The 16604-nt window shown below is 38.9% G+C and overlaps 1 protein-coding gene across 1 annotated transcript in view; it reads right to left on the reverse strand.

The window, feature by feature from the left end:
* The window catches only part of lingo1a (leucine rich repeat and Ig domain containing 1a), a 147301-nt gene extending 134325 nt beyond the window's left edge, over positions 1–12976 (reverse strand). The window contains exon 1 of the mRNA XM_075470366.1: positions 12650–12976. The gene's annotated coding sequence lies outside the window, so the exon portion shown is untranslated. The remainder of the gene's footprint in view (positions 1–12649) is intronic.
* Between the last annotated feature and the right edge of the window lie 3628 nt (positions 12977–16604).

Raw genomic sequence — 16604 nt, forward strand, 5'->3', positions numbered from 1 at the left:
AAAATACATAAAAGAATATAAAGAGAAACAATTAAAATGATTTAAATGAATTTAAAAACGAGCAACAGTCCAGATAAATTAAAAGATAACGTGCAGATTTCATGCATACACATGAGAAAAGAAATGTTTTTAACCTGGATTTAAAAATGTCTACATTTGGTGAAAGTTTAATCTCCACTGGCAGTTTGTTCCACTTGTTTGCAGCATAACAGCTAAATGCTGCTTCTCCATGTTTAGTCTGGACTCTGGACTGAACCAGCTGACCTGAGTTCTTGGATCTAAGAGCTTTGCTGGGTTTATATTCTCTGAACATATCACAGATGTATTTTGTATTTATAAATAAAGGTGTACACCAGCTGCTAGTTGCCCGGGCAAGAATAACCAAAAACTGTGACAAGAGTGGAGATGTTAAATCAAGATGCTTTTGAGCAATAACACAATCCAAAAATAGAGACCCAATCACACACGTTGAATAAAACCAACTGCGTGGATATTTAATTTATGTCCAGAGACCTAGACCACTGACACTTTTCAAAAACCAGTCAGAGCTCTGTTCTTGTTTGAAAAAAAAACATCCTAAATATGAATTTGTATGTATGCAAAATGAGTTCCATTGTCAAGATTATTGGTATTTAAATTATTTTATTATTATTTGGGTCTGAATTATTTAAAATAGTTTCGGTATCTGATCATTTTATTTTAAAAAGCTGTCTGTAAGTCTGTTCGGCTGCTGGCTTTGTCTATCGCAGCAGTAGTTACCCAGATCATAGACAGGAGCACAAACTCAATTGGTATTCACTGGCTGAAATATGGAGAAAAACACATTTTTCAGACCTCAGCAACTGGATGGCCTTCAGGTCATCACATCTTTGTAAGTGTGGCATATTCTTGCATGTTCAGCAGCACAGGAGAAATAAGAACTAAAGAGCATTACACAAAGCCGTGATATTCACAGACTCCTACTGAACAGGCTCCACATGGGTCCCTACATTCAGCACTCAAAGATAATAGGCAATCCCAGATACACTAAAAATGCAAAGTTCACAATTTACAGTAAATTCTTAATCTTAGCTATGTATGATTCATTTAAACGTTGCTCCAGAATATCATTATAAAGAGAAATATAGGTCGAGATTCAAAAGAATAACAGTAATGATAATATGCATGTATGAAGCCCGTGCTTTCACTATCATAGAAACATATATATATGGTAGACATAATCTGATAGAGGAAGATGTGTCAGCTGTTCGTAAAAACTTGCTCCAAAGTAAAGAAAACCTTAGAAATCAAATTTTCCTTGACATTCCACAGAAACAACACATATGTATGCATAATATATTACATTTCTGCCAGGATATCCCTGCTAAAAAAAAACATACAGGAGTTTGCATAAGGACTCAATTTGCTAAAAAGAACAGTGTTCAGTATTACTGAAAGATGTGTGTACACAAAAATAAAATATCACGTTTGAAATATGGCTAAGCAAGATGAGTGTGCAGTTCTAACAAAAATACTAATGATTAGTTAAGACCTTGTGAGGAAGAAATCAGAATTTTAAGTTGGCTAAACAAAATCACAAACACGCGCTTCAGTATCCAATTATTTCATATGTTTTTGGTTAGAGAGGGAGATTGTAAATGTTGCTATGATCAGCAGTGCCAGCAGTTCACAGCTCATCCCCCACTTTTGCCTGTGAAAGTTTGTGGAAATACCAGGTTAAACATAGTAACTGCAGAGGCAGGTGTTGGTGGTGATCCTCAGATGTCCATCTACGTTGTGCAGCACAAAATCAATCCACTGATTGGCTACCAACCAAGCGTTCAATTGAGAGAAACTAGAGTTATTACAGGAGTAATAGAGTTCTCTGAGTAGGTGTGGAGTCCACATACCTCGATGATGCAGCGCTTCAACTTGGCTTTTCACAAATTCAGTCAACAGTGTGTAGTTCCAGTACGTATGTGCACACTCCTGACAACAGCAGTGCAAAGTGTTTGGGCCTTTAATTCAAAAGGCATATCTCTGATATTCTGCAGGGACGTAGCCCTCCGTGCTGCGTTTCAACTTTAATCCTTACAAAATTAATCAAAACATTCTTGCCCTTATTGATCATCAATCTAAACAAGGAGCTTATGTTGTTCCTCAAAATGTTATCCAAGTACGATGTCAAAAACATAGATGATATTTAAGGTCAGTTCAAGGGTAATGCACCGTAATAGGGGTGATACAACATTATGATATTAGAGATAGGATTATCTTAAACAGATATGTCATTCTATCACTGAATCAGGATTTCTGACCTAAGCAATTATTTTCAAACATGCTTACCATATTTGAAAACGTGGTGACTCATGCTATCTTTAGAGGGTCACTCACTTACAATAACGGATATTTTAGCTCGACAGATTAACAATCAAGTTTATTATTTTTCTCATTTATCCAAATGTGTTATCATCTTGTAGTACTTCTGTTAAAAAAAATCCAATCATAATATAGGCCGTATTTATGCAGAAATAGAAAAACAATTAAACGTTTTTGTGCTACTCTGATGGACCCTTGTTGTGCTGCCTATGGCCTTGATGTCATGCTGATTCTTACACTCTAGATCTTATGTCGTACCCGCAGTGCAATGCCTTGTATGTTTTGTGATCAGTTAAAAACTGAGGTAAAACATGTTCCATATTGATTAAACGCATATCCCTCAAGTACTTTCACACGGAGCTTTCTCCTGACACTGTGATCCAAAAATAAACCGCCTGGTGAATCATCCATGACAATTAGAGATATCGGCAGCTTGCTTTACCCTGTGTTTTCACTCTCTTCTTACACTCATCACAGTGTAGACTTCAGTACAGTCAGGACTGGGAAATTATCCAGAAATGAAGCTCGTGAAATAGGCCCTTCTCAGCCAGCTGTGCTTATGTAACAGACTAGCTCGTTTAAGCCTGAAATGAATCTAAAACAAATAAATACTGTTTTCGTCGTTTTAATTATATCTCTTTAGCATGCTCCCAAGCAAGCGGTGAGTGTCACTGCTTTTTTGGATATTAATCATGGAGACAAATTTCTAAGGAAGTGTGTTTCCAGGGCATCAGAGTAAAACACACTAGGAGGGGGTTGAGGGAGAGGTCTCAGCCACAGATATTATCATTTTTTAAATTTACCTCCAACTGTGAGTGTGCGTGTGTGGACGAAATGAGACCAATTTCACCACCAAAAAGTCAGCCTAGGAGCCTGTATTTTTAAGTTATCAGCATGCTGACCCACTGATTTTCAGAGGTTATGTGCAAATATCAAGATATTGCATACAGATGGTGTCACACGTCAAGACCAGAAAATGTCTACAATATCATGCGTGGAGACTGAAAAAATATTCTAAGCCAAATACTTATTTTTGATCTATGTCTCTCATCAGTTATGGAAATCTCACATTCACTCATACTCAGAGGAACTGATATTAAATTGAAAGAAATTGTGCCTTAATTGGCAACTAAAATAGAACAAAAAAAAAAAAGTCCAGTTGCCCTTACTAAAACTCTTATGATTAGCATGACCTGAATGACTAAGAATCTACACTGATTTTAACTCCTAGATAGTAAAATGTTTGTTGTTAGCAGACACACACAGAAACACTAAATTCGCTACCACCAAAGTTGCAACATGTGCCAAGAATAAAAAAGAATCTATTGAGCCTCAAACCAGAATCACGATTTGACCTTTCATTCAGCTGCTCGTATTAACTGTCTCAAATCCTTTTGACCAAACTAGTGGGTCAGACAAAATGTCAATGATATTGCAAACAAAACTGACTGACACATTCAACACAAACTAGTACGATCTCAGATGCAACACAGAAGCTATAATTCAAAGAACTGTATCAAATAAACCTTTTTTCTCAGGTGTATGTCATCAGTGCATGCATATCCTCTCAGTAACATTCTCTGCGGGAAGCAGCCTCATGGGCCGTGGTTTAGTACCAAAACTGTGCAACATGAAAGGAAGAAATCTGAGCTTCCTTCTCCCAGTGTGACTCTAATGAACACAAGCAGTGCTGGCTTATGTGACTCCGTTTTCTAGGTGCACATTGATCCCATGAAGCATAAACAAACGCTATTCGGGGTGATTTCAAGAAACAGTCTGCACATTATGATTGACAAAAGGAACTAGGTGTTGTGTCAGAGTAATTACTGAGCACAGGGCATATTTCTAAAACGGTGGCCAGGCTTTGTTAAGGAGAAGGGATTAGATTATTCCGAACATTTGATCTGATTATCATGTCATATGTTTGTCCACCTTTTTTTTTTGGTCACGCCATAGATGATTCTAAATTGCGATACTGTGAGCTGTAACTCTAAATGGAACCGTGTGCAGTGTTTGGTTTAAAAATATCCCGATCGCTCAGCAGCAGAATTTGCTTTTCCGTGTTGAATTATCCACCTAAAGTGATTAAAAATCATCAAATAGCTCATTCCAGTGGGAAATTCCTTCGTAGGAAATGTGGATCATTTGTCAAACACAGCAGCTTCTTCAACATTGTGTCATTGAAGAGTGTGAAACAACCACAAAGCAAAAAACATCACAATCTTTGTACATAAAGTAATAGTACATTTTGGTTTTGTTAGCACCATGTATTTATTTATTTTGGTTTTGTATATCTCATAATCACATTTGTGATTATATTGACAACATAAAGGATGTTTTTTTTTTTTTCTTTTTCAGCACATAAAAAAAAATTAGAAACAAAAGAACAAAAGAGGATCTCATGTCTGTGGACCATCTTTTGAGGTGATTCAGTCAAAGCCCAAACAGCATGCTTTGGATGTCTCTCACAGTTTAACCACAAAGCAAGGTAGGGTTCACTGGTTCACTTATTGCAGCCAAGATTGATTGAAGTTAGCTAAAATTTTGACTTTACAGTACAATTTGTTCATGGTTCCGAACTTCTTTCTGCACAGTCACCCAACATCATCTGGCTGGTCGTGGTTATATAGTGCTGTGTCCCTGTCATATATAACTGATGATTGATAACGATGTGGAGTGACAGGAGGAAGCAGACAGTGCAGTATACAGCACTAAAAGCAGCGCCTTTCCTCCATTTACAAATTAAAGCCAGCATTTTGCAGCTCTGGAAATTCACCAGAGCTATGAATTGATAGGGACATATGAATGAAAAAGTTACTTTTTTCTGTTTGAAAGTACATATTACGTTGTCTGAAGACAATTGTAACTCAACAAAAGCAAATCCAGCCTCTTTACTCTTTATCACCCCAGAAGTGAGACGTTTCTGCTCTTGTTTTATGCCTTTGATACCAAAATCAAATGTCATTATTTGTTTTATAGTTCACTTAAGGAATGAATGGTTTACAGGTTCTTTGTTTAACGTTTTATGCCCCAACACGGAAATCAGACCTCTAATTTGCATTCTATTTTATACCAGCTGAAAATGACAAATTCCAATTTCCCATTTGTTGATGAAAGCACCATCAGTACAGGGGTGGTAGACCTTCCTAAAACAAACATATGGAACACTTCCTGATGTTTGCCACTAAAAACTTTAGTAGCACAGAGGAAATGGAACGAGCATGTCAGTGACATCTCATTAAGACCTCAAGAACTTGTGGTAGCTTGTCAAATAAGACAATATTTTTTCCAGAAAAAGGTCCATGGCTGAAGATAATGTAGGGAATTACCTTTTTGAGGTTAGATTTCTTTAATCCTCTATGACATACAATTATACCAAATAATGGCCATTTTATATAAACTAATGGAAATTTGGTGCGACTTGTCAGATTTATAGTACATAAGGCCTTCTTCTAATTTATGTCCAAATCCATTAACATTCTGTTTTTGATGCATTATTGTTTAGAAAAATAGCAGATGGTAGTTCATTGCATAAATACAGGATATTGATTATATATATTTATACATGTGTATGTGTTTTGTTTTGTTTTTTTTATCTCAAAGATAAGCCATTGTCCCTTTGCTAAATCTTTTACTCTCCAGGTTTGCTTCTCCTTTTTAAAAAATACATAACCAACTGCCCATGGCCACTCCATCGGTGCGTTATGTTTGTCCTTGTTGCTAATTACTTTCTTTTAAAAAAATGTAATCCTTTCACTGAATGCGACTTGTTTTTAATTCCTCTGGACCACAAGAAGCTTCTCTTTGTTGCCTCTCAGATTTTTTTTCGCCATGTGTGCCTAGGTGCTGTAGCTTACTTTGTCTCTCCAAATTAATCATTACAGGATTGCCAAAAATGCAAATACTTGTTGTTCAATGGTTGTTCATTATTTAATCATGACCCTACTGAAATCCACAGGCTGAAAAACATTGATCTAACTACAAACTAATCATGTATATTGTAATTGTTGTTCCTTACAACATAGAATGTAGTGAAGTCAAGTGACAATAGTTAGACTGTGACAGATGTTCATGCATGGGTAAAAGTCTTTCATCCAAATTTAGGACATGTGACTTTAGCACCAGACTGCATCTTCTGAATGATTCAGATCTATATATTGGACATTCTGTATTCTGTGATATCACTTAAAAGAAAGGAATATAACATATAAAGCTAAGAGGAACATGTAATTTACATACTCATCCAAGCATGTGTTTTACAGTACAGGCCACTCATTGTAATTCTAAAAACTGTTGCACTGCATGGCCCAAAGTTCCCTTTAATCTATACTGTGGCATCGGAGATGTTTCACCTGCTGAACGGGGTCCAACCATTCTTATTCATTTTTCAAGTGCTTCAAATGATGAAGTTATTAATGCAGATTCACGAACCTTTGTTCATTTCATCTTAAGGAGCAACAAAAATGCCTCTGTGACATTTGATGTGCTCTTTGAACAAAGTCTGCAAAAAGCCAGTGCACCTCGAATGAAAACTAGGCCAAGTGAGGAGGAATATTGATATGATTTTGTCAAACAACAAAGGGTCAGGGAGGGATGAATCCTTTCTTGAGTTTGAAGCACACAAGACTCACCACTGTGTTGGCCTAGTAATGCATCCAAATACACAAGATAAAAGCAGTTCCTGAATTATTCATAAATCCTCCAATTTACAGCATTTAAATTTGCTCACCCAGAAGGGAGAAGTGAACAAATATTGCTTCCTTGTCCTTCACAAACAACTGGTGAGTAATGTCCTTTTTCCCAACTGCAGGAGACCACAGTAATGTTTGGCTAATCCCAAATGTAATGCCATGTGCATTTAGGGTTGTGGAGGATTATTTGATGGGCAAAAACAACTTAATAATGTTAGAAATCTTTCAATCTATTGTATCTAATTTGATTAAATATTACTTATTTAACTGCGGTAAAACCAAAATGATCAATTCTATTTCGAACAATGTTAAATTTTCACATCTATAAACGTTTCAACAAATGTTTCCTTGTGTGCAAAAACATTGAGGGGCTATTTCAATGTATTTTAAGCAGGGTTTTGTGAAGTATTTATCAGTTGCCATTGTCTTACCTGCAGTGGACGCTGTTGAAAGGTCTCTAAGTTTGGAGAATCAGGATATAATTCAGTGGAGGTTGGTAAGTTAAAGGGGAACTGCGGTATTTTCAACATTAAGCCTCTTTTCTGAGTCGTCTGCAATGTTTTAGAACCCCCCTCACCGCTTTTTTGATGTTTACTGCTGTCTCCGGTATTTGCCTAATTTTGATTCTTTTCAACCTGCTTCAGAATGGCAAGTACGGTGCATGTCTAGAAAGGTCCGTAAAAGCACAATAAACGTCCGTTTTCAAAATCATCAACTCACCGGAGTGGTTACTGGTGTGCACTGGTAATCCATATCAAATTTCGGTGCAAAAAGTTGCTTCTGTCATGTTTTATTTGACATTTTGTACTGGATGTTCGTTGATATTACTCCGCCACCGCTAAGAAAATAGTGCGAGCATGAACGAGCTGCCAAATAAAACACGACAGAAGCAACTTTTCACAACGAAATTTGATATGGATTACCAGTGCACACCAGTAACCACTCCGGTGAGTTGATTATTTTGAAAACGGACGTTTATGGTGCTTTTACGGACCTTTTTGGACATGCGCATGACTTGCCATTCTGAAGCAGGTTGAGAAGAATCAAAATTAGGCAAATACCGGAGACAGCAGTAAACATCAAAAAAGCGGTGAGGGGGGTTCTAAAACATTGCAGACGACTTAGAAAAGAGGCCTAATGTTGAAAATACCGCAGTTCCCTTTTAAGAGCTACTCAAAAGGGGAGTAAGAACATGTTCACTGTTTAAACTGATCGAGTTTCAAACAGGGTTCTGGTCCTACGTGATATTGTCTAATATCTACAATCTGCAAATGCTTCTGAATGTAACAGAGAATCTACAATAAAAGTATAGAATTATCCGTGTTTGGATTGACGGAGGTGTCCATGAATGTTACAGATGGCAATCATGAAGTACGGAATAAATCTGTTTCGAGATTGAATGAAATAGTCGCACACTTATTGAAAAATGGACCTTTAATTTAGTGGCAGTGTAGTGAATGAGTGGATAACAAATATTTTCACATGAAAAAATAATTGCAGTATAATGTTTTAAAGCTTCATTGAACATAAACCAGATTCTCACACTGTCCAGCAGGCCTTTGCAATAAAGAGATGTCATTTGAGTAGTGATGACGCCCCAGTACAATTTCATAGATTTATTCTGTTCACTAACATCTTGGCTGTGAGTTATGTATGATTTTAGATATATTAAAAGCAATTAGCATACCTTTACCAAACTAACCTGCAGCATTTCTATCCCCTTTCCGCCACTGTCAAGTGTGTTAAAGCTTGTTTAATTCAATTTAGTTTTAGTCTTCATATAAAGAGATTTACATTTGCCAATAAAACTGTCGTTGTTCTGATTTGGAATAACTAAATGAAAGATGACCAGTACATTAGAGCTCTACAAAAAAAGCTATTTGGTGTTCTTTTTTTTACAGTTTCTCCAGTGATAATGCTGGTATGAGAAGCTTCAGTCGGCAGAACTTTACAATGCAAGCCCAACACTACGGACACCATTAGCTGTGAAATACTGGAACTAATTTACCAACTTCATTTCATGCATGGTGGTAAATCATGACACCACATCAGTAATAACCATTTTTCGCTATAGCGGCCTCGAGAATAGCTGATTTAGAAGATGAGGAGAAATTGGTTGTTCATTTCTTATTGGGTGATGGGTGGTATCAGTGTTTCTTTGATGTCAGACGAGAGGCGTTCATGGGCAGTGCGAGTCAGTGGTGATTACAAGTCAACTTCTGTATGACAAGCTTTTACTGCAGCCCAGGCAAAAAATGACTAGCCACATGGTATGTCTGTGAGTGAGAAAGTGGAAGATGTCGCTTAAAGATCACCAATTAAACCAGTAAATTAGCAGAATACTACTGATTCAAATCGTGATGAATAAGTTCTGAGTTTGAAATCAGATACAGTCTTTCTGGGTTTTTTTTCTTCTTTTTTTCACGGTCTGCATATATATCAATGGTTGATGCAAAGGTCTAGTAAGAAACAAATTTTCTTATATATGCAATTTAATCTTGCATTTTTTTCTTGTGCATAGGTGCAAGTGCTGGTGAGCGTGTCCTTCACCAGCCCTCTTTGACCATCTAATCTAACAAGCTTAATTGATTAAAAAAACCTTGATTTCGTCAGAGGACTTGAATCGCCGACAGTGGAACACAAAAAGGACAGGACACATAAAGACAATAGACAGAAAAACAGACCATTACAGGTGTGTGTGTAAGGTGTACTGTAGTACGTATAGATGGATGTGTGGCCGTTTGTGTTGTGGTAACCCCCTTATCCACCGAAAGATAAAGCCTTCCAGCAGCCACATATAAAGCAGTGATGTTGATCTTTACTTACCCAGCATCAACCAGTGACAGGCTGGATCACAGCTGGGGCTGGTGTGTTGGGCCAGTGCCATGCACCTCCGTGCTCTGGATTGCCCCCCCAACCCCAAGGGCAACAGGAAAAGGGACCAGCCCAGAATCAAGGAAAGACACCAACCAGGACATCCTGGGTAAACCAGGGTAGAGGGATCCATTCTGATCCTTTATCAACACATTTTATCATCCTTACTTCTTCAGCGAACCAATGATTAAACCAGTGACTATATGTAACATGCTAATTAGACACAACAATATAACAGTCGGCATTCGAGACAATCTGGCTGCATAAACAGTGCGGTGCAAAAGCCTTAAGCCACCCCTCCTTTCTTTATATATCACCAGGAAAAGAGGGAATGTAAATAAACTATATAAGGCAAGAAGAGAGCTTGTGCAATTATAGCAAGCTCGAAAGTCAGTATTTGGTATGACCACCATTATTCTTCAACAGAGCCTGAAACCCCCTTTCTTTAAGTAGTCGTCAGGAATAGTTCTCTAGGCTTCTTGAAGGACATTTCAAAGCTCTTCTTTGGATGTTGGCTGCCTTTTGTTCCGTTCTCTGTCAAGATGATCCCACACTGCTTCAGTAATGTTGAGGTCTGGGCTCTGGGGAGGATTCATCCCTCCATAAGTTCCGTTGCAATTGATTTTCGGTACACTTCTGGTGTCATTTGGTATAAACAGCCTTTTCTCCCTGTTTCCCTTCCTTAAGAATGACTTCTTGACAGCCACCCAGGAATGGAGACCATCCCTGATGAGGCTTCAGTGAAGAGTAGATGGATCAACTGAAGGTCCAGCAGATGCAGCTCTCAGGTCCTGTGTCAGGTCCTTGCTGGATCTTTTTTCAAGGATATCTCTGTTGTAGATAGTTTTTTAGATTAAATTTTTTTAAAAGACTGCACACCATGCTGAGATTTGCCAAGTTTTCAGCTAACAGCTCTTTGTGAATCCCCTTGTTGGTCTGTCAAACTGTGTTTGGCTTTTTTCATACATCCAACAAAGGAAATGGGAACAGACTGTTTTTTTTTTAATTGGCTGCTAGTAACAAAGTGCCTAAAGGTACGAATAAAATATGGTTATTTAAATATGGTTCTTTTAAGTCGAGTTGTGTGCTTTCTTTTTAATCATTGAATGATTTATGAAAAAAAATACCTTTTTAAAAGATTGCAAGACTTAAGGGGGGGGGGGGCTTTGAGGCTGTTTGTGTTACAGTTGCATGTTATTACTACTATAAATATAACTCTAGCTCCTCATTCAACTCAGTGAAAACACGAGTTTCTGTGCGTCACCTGTATTTTGATATGTAGCAGTATCAGCCCACTTTGGCTTAGGTTTGGGAAGGTATTATGAATGAAACAGAATATGACGGTCTACCCAAGGTGGGTAATTTGATTTATCTTTTATTATTTTCCCATCTCTTGGTGTTATCGCGGCTTCTTCTCTGAAAGGGGAAATGAGATAAATATTGATGTCCCTTGCAGGAAATGCAGCTGGGCTGCTGCTTGATGCAGCTTTTGGCCTGCGGTATCTATCGCATGTTTTCCCTCAGAGAGCCTGGATGTGCGGGTAAACTGACCCTCTGCCAAAAGCCAGGGCCTCGGAAGAGGTTTGGCCGTCTAAAAGCTCTTTCTGAGGTGTATTAGATCACACCCTCTCCTTCTCAATCTCCTCTGTATCCGGTTTCATTTCAATCTTTCATTGCTGTGTTTTCAATCATTTGTTCTCTACTTTCCAAGACCAGTTTTAACTCACTCCACTCTGGTTTTCTCTTAGATGCCAAATCTTTCACCCATACCCATTTCCCTGTAGAGCTCATAAAGACAAGAGTAAAGACAAACCAGACAGCAGAAAAGAAAAGGAAAGAGGCTCGTCCGGAATGTGGAGGAGACCAAACTACCAATGCATCCAACTGACAAATTTCAAACAAAAATGGCATCTTTATTCAAGTGTGGTTAACATAATGCATGCACAATGAACAGACTTATAAATCTGCAAAACAAAAAGTCTAAAATAATTTCATATCAGCTATCAAAATCAGTGCTTTAATTATCTCTTGGCAAGGAAAAGCTGTTTTGTCAGAAGACCAAATTAGCAGAGAGACGCTGCAACTCTGCACCCCAAGTCAAGCCACGAATGCCTCCATGAGATTACGTGTCGGTACAGGAGGCAAGCGTCCAAAAAAGGAATCCTATCACTTTGTTGCATCACACCTACATAAGCACACTGTGCACATACATACGGCGTACAAACCCAAATTCACACTTTTTTTTTTTTTCCACTGCTGTGAACACAGCAGACACACACCTTGGCATGTTTGGGACACACACCTATCCGAATGTACCTCCTCGTCATGACAAAGGAGCTTCCTGTCAGCATTCACACAGCCAAAACTAACACAATCATTCATACGTAGAGCAGGCAAAGTTGTCTGTAAAGGACGAGAGCTGAAAATAACAGCAGATCAATAGTTTACCCCCCCCACCGCCCTCTCTCAGCATGACCAACACAGCCGGTGTGTGCACACGGTTTTATTCACTGCCTTTTCCCTGCACTGTCTTACATGTCCAAGTTCATGTCCTTCTTTAAATAGCCCACTCTGCTTCGTTTGACTGCCCTAAGAATTCAATAGTGTGTACTGCATTCTCCTGTCAAATTGTTTTGAGAAGTGAATCAGGTGGTAAGTGCAAGAATTCAGACAGATACGCAGAAAGAGAGTGAAAAGGGGGAAAGAGAGAAGGGAAGATACCTTACCAGAGTTGTACTAAAGGAAATCCAGAAACTGCCTGCTTCCATTCACAGTGGCTGCTCATTAAATCCAATATACTGGAGAAAGGACTGAAGATTCCATTTAGATGCTGCCCCAAGAGGAGAAAAATGAGATTCTCTAATAGGAGGAATTTCGAATGATGTTAAAAAAAAATGTGGTAAATATGCAAAAGGAGATAGATCTGTCATTCAAGTCCAGGGCACTTCATGAGTCCTTTCCGTCAGCTGCGAAATCACACGTGTGCACGCACTGGTACACGCACTGGTACACACGGTTCACACAGAAAACCACACACATGGGGAGGGTGCATCCGCTGTTAGTCTCAGCGAGGAAGGATTGAAGGGACAAGGAAGGAGGGATGCAGATGGAGAGAAAGAGGCACATCAAGGAAGGCAGGGGATCTGGAGAAGAGCAAGGTGGAGGGAGGAGCTGCAGTATGTGATGAGGGACTGGGAGAGGAGAGGGGAGGGGAGGGGAGGAGAGAGTCTCTCCATTCCTCCTTACTTGTCCCTCAATCTGAATTGCAGTGTAAGATGCACATACCTAACAGCGGGAGCTGATGAAATTATTTCCCTATGTCTCCATGTGAACTGACTGTGGGTCATGTTACACAGCCAAATATGGGGATGAAAGGGAAAACCACAGAGGGTGTTACAATCAGATCTGTTTGTGTGTCCGAGCGATGAGTAATGTTGCTTCCTTGTGCACAAAGTCAAACAGATAAACAAACTGAGAGGATAAGCAAAGGGGGGCTTGAAACAATGAGTCTGTAACCAGTATCTTAACACATCCCGAGTGGGAGAGTGAATGCGATGATAAAATATCAGCTAACTGTGTTGTTATCACAACAGCTCGTATCACTGTGGGATCTACTGGCTACAATGAGTCCCCTTCATCGGGGTCACATGGACCTAAACTTGCTTGCAACACGTGACCACAATCTGATATTTGGTCTGTGGACATATACTGTGGACATGGCGTAAAATCTTTGACAATCACAGAAAATCCAGACACCCTTTGATGTACATTCGTGGTCTGTAACTTTGTACATACGTCATTACAAGAGAAGTTTCGAAATGTTAGAAAATGCCATAAAACCTTGAATGTGTGTTTTGGTACATTTTCGCTCAAAACTTTATTTAATAGACACAAGTCATAAAAAAAAATGGTATTCAGTGTATTTACTGATTAGCTTTATTGTTTTTAGAAAATATTAACATATTTGAAATCTGATGCCAGCAACACAGTCAGAAAATCTGGTGAAATATACAAGTAACAAAGTTCCGGAAGATTTAAAAAATAAGCAGATTAACTGAAGACAGGTGAGGGTGGCAGGATTGAGTGTAAGAGAAGCATCCACCAAAGGCTTCGTCCTTCCAAGCAAAAGCCTACTGAGCACAATGTCAGGGAATCTTGCAAAATAATAGTACATGATGGCCAAGAAAGGTAACTGCTGCTGGGTGGTAGTGACTTTTAAACCCTCTGGCAGTACTGCTTGAGAGACAGACATTCTACTGTGATAAATAAAGCCACATGGGCTTTTTCAATCAAAACAGTCTGATGCTCGAGAAATGTAATCTGAAACTGTATTACACAAAGAGGAAACCATATGTCAACTATGGCCATAAAATGGTGTCTTGCTCTTTTGGTACAAGCTCATCTTTGATGAACAGAAAGAAGATGTTCTGTTGTCAGATATGTCTATCTTTTAGCTGTTTATTGGGGAACTGGTTCTGCTTGCCACAGATCAGTAAGCTTATCCAGGCTGTTATCAGTGAAAAGGTGAAAAAAATCCAGCATCTATGATGGAATGACGGTACATCAGTGCCCACGGCGTCATTGATGAAAAAGCTTACACTGGAATTTTGAAGAGACATAATACGCTACCATCAAGGTGACTTCTTTTCCTTGGAGGTCCACGGTATTTAAGTAGAACAATGCCAAACCTTGTTCGTCATACAGACTGCTTGACTTTGCCTACAGTCTTCCACTGAAAATGTACAACAAATAGATTAAAAAAAGGTTTAATCTAAAGGAAGGGTGTTGCAATACAATGGTAAACATGCCTCTACTCCAATTTATGTTGAGTGTGTTGCTGACATCAAATCCCAAGTGTTTTTTTTTTTATTCCTAAATACAATGAATAAAGTTAGTTAAGATGGACTGTTAAATAAGACTGCAGATTAAGATTTGAATTGTGTTTTTTTTTTTAAATGTTCCTACTTTTCTGGAAGGTATGTACTTTGGCATGTATCCTGCAAAGAGCAAAGATGATCATGTTGAATTTATCCTTAGCTCCTTACCAGAACATTAACGCTTCCTACAGTTGTGTCCAAACCACCTCGTATATTGCAGAATCTTCCCGCCAACACATTTTTTTAAAAGTGCAGCGGGCATCCCTTGGCTGGTATGACTCACTCCCTATAATCCTACGCTGATGATTCATTCTCTAAACCAGCGTACCCTTCGAGGCAGGGGTTAAGAGTATGGGTGGCAAAAGCGGTCAGGACACCCCACTGTGAACGGCTTACAGACAGGATTAAGAATCAGTGGTGTATGGATGGGAGGCTGGTGGGTAGAGCTCTGAGGATATCTCATTCCTCAGTAAAGCCATGCATGTCAGTTGGAGCCCTTCAGTGGTTGATGCTCTTGGTCGGCCTAACAGGATGAACACGACTGTCTTTTATACACAAACCTGACAGAAACTGATTAATACAGCGTGAAAAGATTTATTCCTCCACCAAGGCAAGAGCTGAGGCGGAGGGAAGTGATCATCGCCATTTGTTTGTGTGCCTGCTTGTCAGTAAGATTATTCAAAGACTGCTGAGCCAAATTTCACGAAACTTCTCGAAGCACAGTTGAGAAGGAAGCCATTAAATTGAGGATTGGGTTAAGGTAGATGTCTTTAAAACTCTAAGAGGCCCTCTGCCCTGAGAGGAAGAGGGGCTCTTAGATTTCCTGGTTTTTCCTCTCAGGATGAGACATGATACTTTGAAACAGTGTGATCCCATTGAAGTTACTGTCACCGTTGCATCATCAAAAATGCTTAAAATTTCCAAAGCCAACAGAAAGCCGCGATGGCAGCTTTGTGAGGATGTGTTGTACAACACCATTTCTGAATAAGAGATGCTGTGTCATTAACAAATGGAAAAATATATTTCAAAACATTTTAGATGTAACATGTTTAAACATGCAGATTCTTGGTTGTATTCATTTATCCATCCATGTGTTTATTTCTGTCTGAAAAAAAACACATTTCAAAAAGGTCAGCAAAAAAATGGCAGTTATTTAACACGTATATATAAAGATTTGTATAATAAGACTAAGAAGGCAAATGGTTAAGCAATCAAGAATAACATTTACAAATGGATATGTTAATTTTTTTTCAGATTTCATCATCTGTGGTACATAATGTAAAAGAAATATTCCCAGAATGCAGCACTAAAAAACTAAATCTGAATGGTAGTGGTGTCTGGTCCTTCATGCTGCACTGCATTAACTTGAGTTATGGAAATGACTGCATGGGTCCAGGAACACGTTTTCAGGAACTTTAGTCAGTGAACGCGGTCTGTTGCTGCATCTAAAGATGCGAGTTAAAACTTTACAGAGAAAAAAAAAAAAAAAACATATCTCTATGACCAAGATTCCGAAATGATGCCGCATTCTCTGGGCCAAAGTTGATTAAAGATGGGCCAAGACAAACCTGAAAACTCTCCTGTGGACTCACAGATCAAAAGCTGTGCAGTCATAAACAACATCTTTTGTTCGGGTCAACTTAAAAAGGCAGACAATTGGCCATGGGACGCATTTGGAGCCCTGTGATGGACCGGTGACCTGTCCAGGGTTTAGCCCCTCCCTCTACCCAGTGGCAGTTGGGATAGGCTCTAACCCCAACCCCACGACCCTGAACTGGGTTAAGTGAGTGTAGAAAACAGATGG

Source organism: Odontesthes bonariensis, chromosome 7 (assembly GCF_027942865.1).
Source record: "Odontesthes bonariensis isolate fOdoBon6 chromosome 7, fOdoBon6.hap1, whole genome shotgun sequence".
NCBI classification, from domain to species: domain Eukaryota; kingdom Metazoa; phylum Chordata; class Actinopteri; order Atheriniformes; family Atherinopsidae; genus Odontesthes; species Odontesthes bonariensis.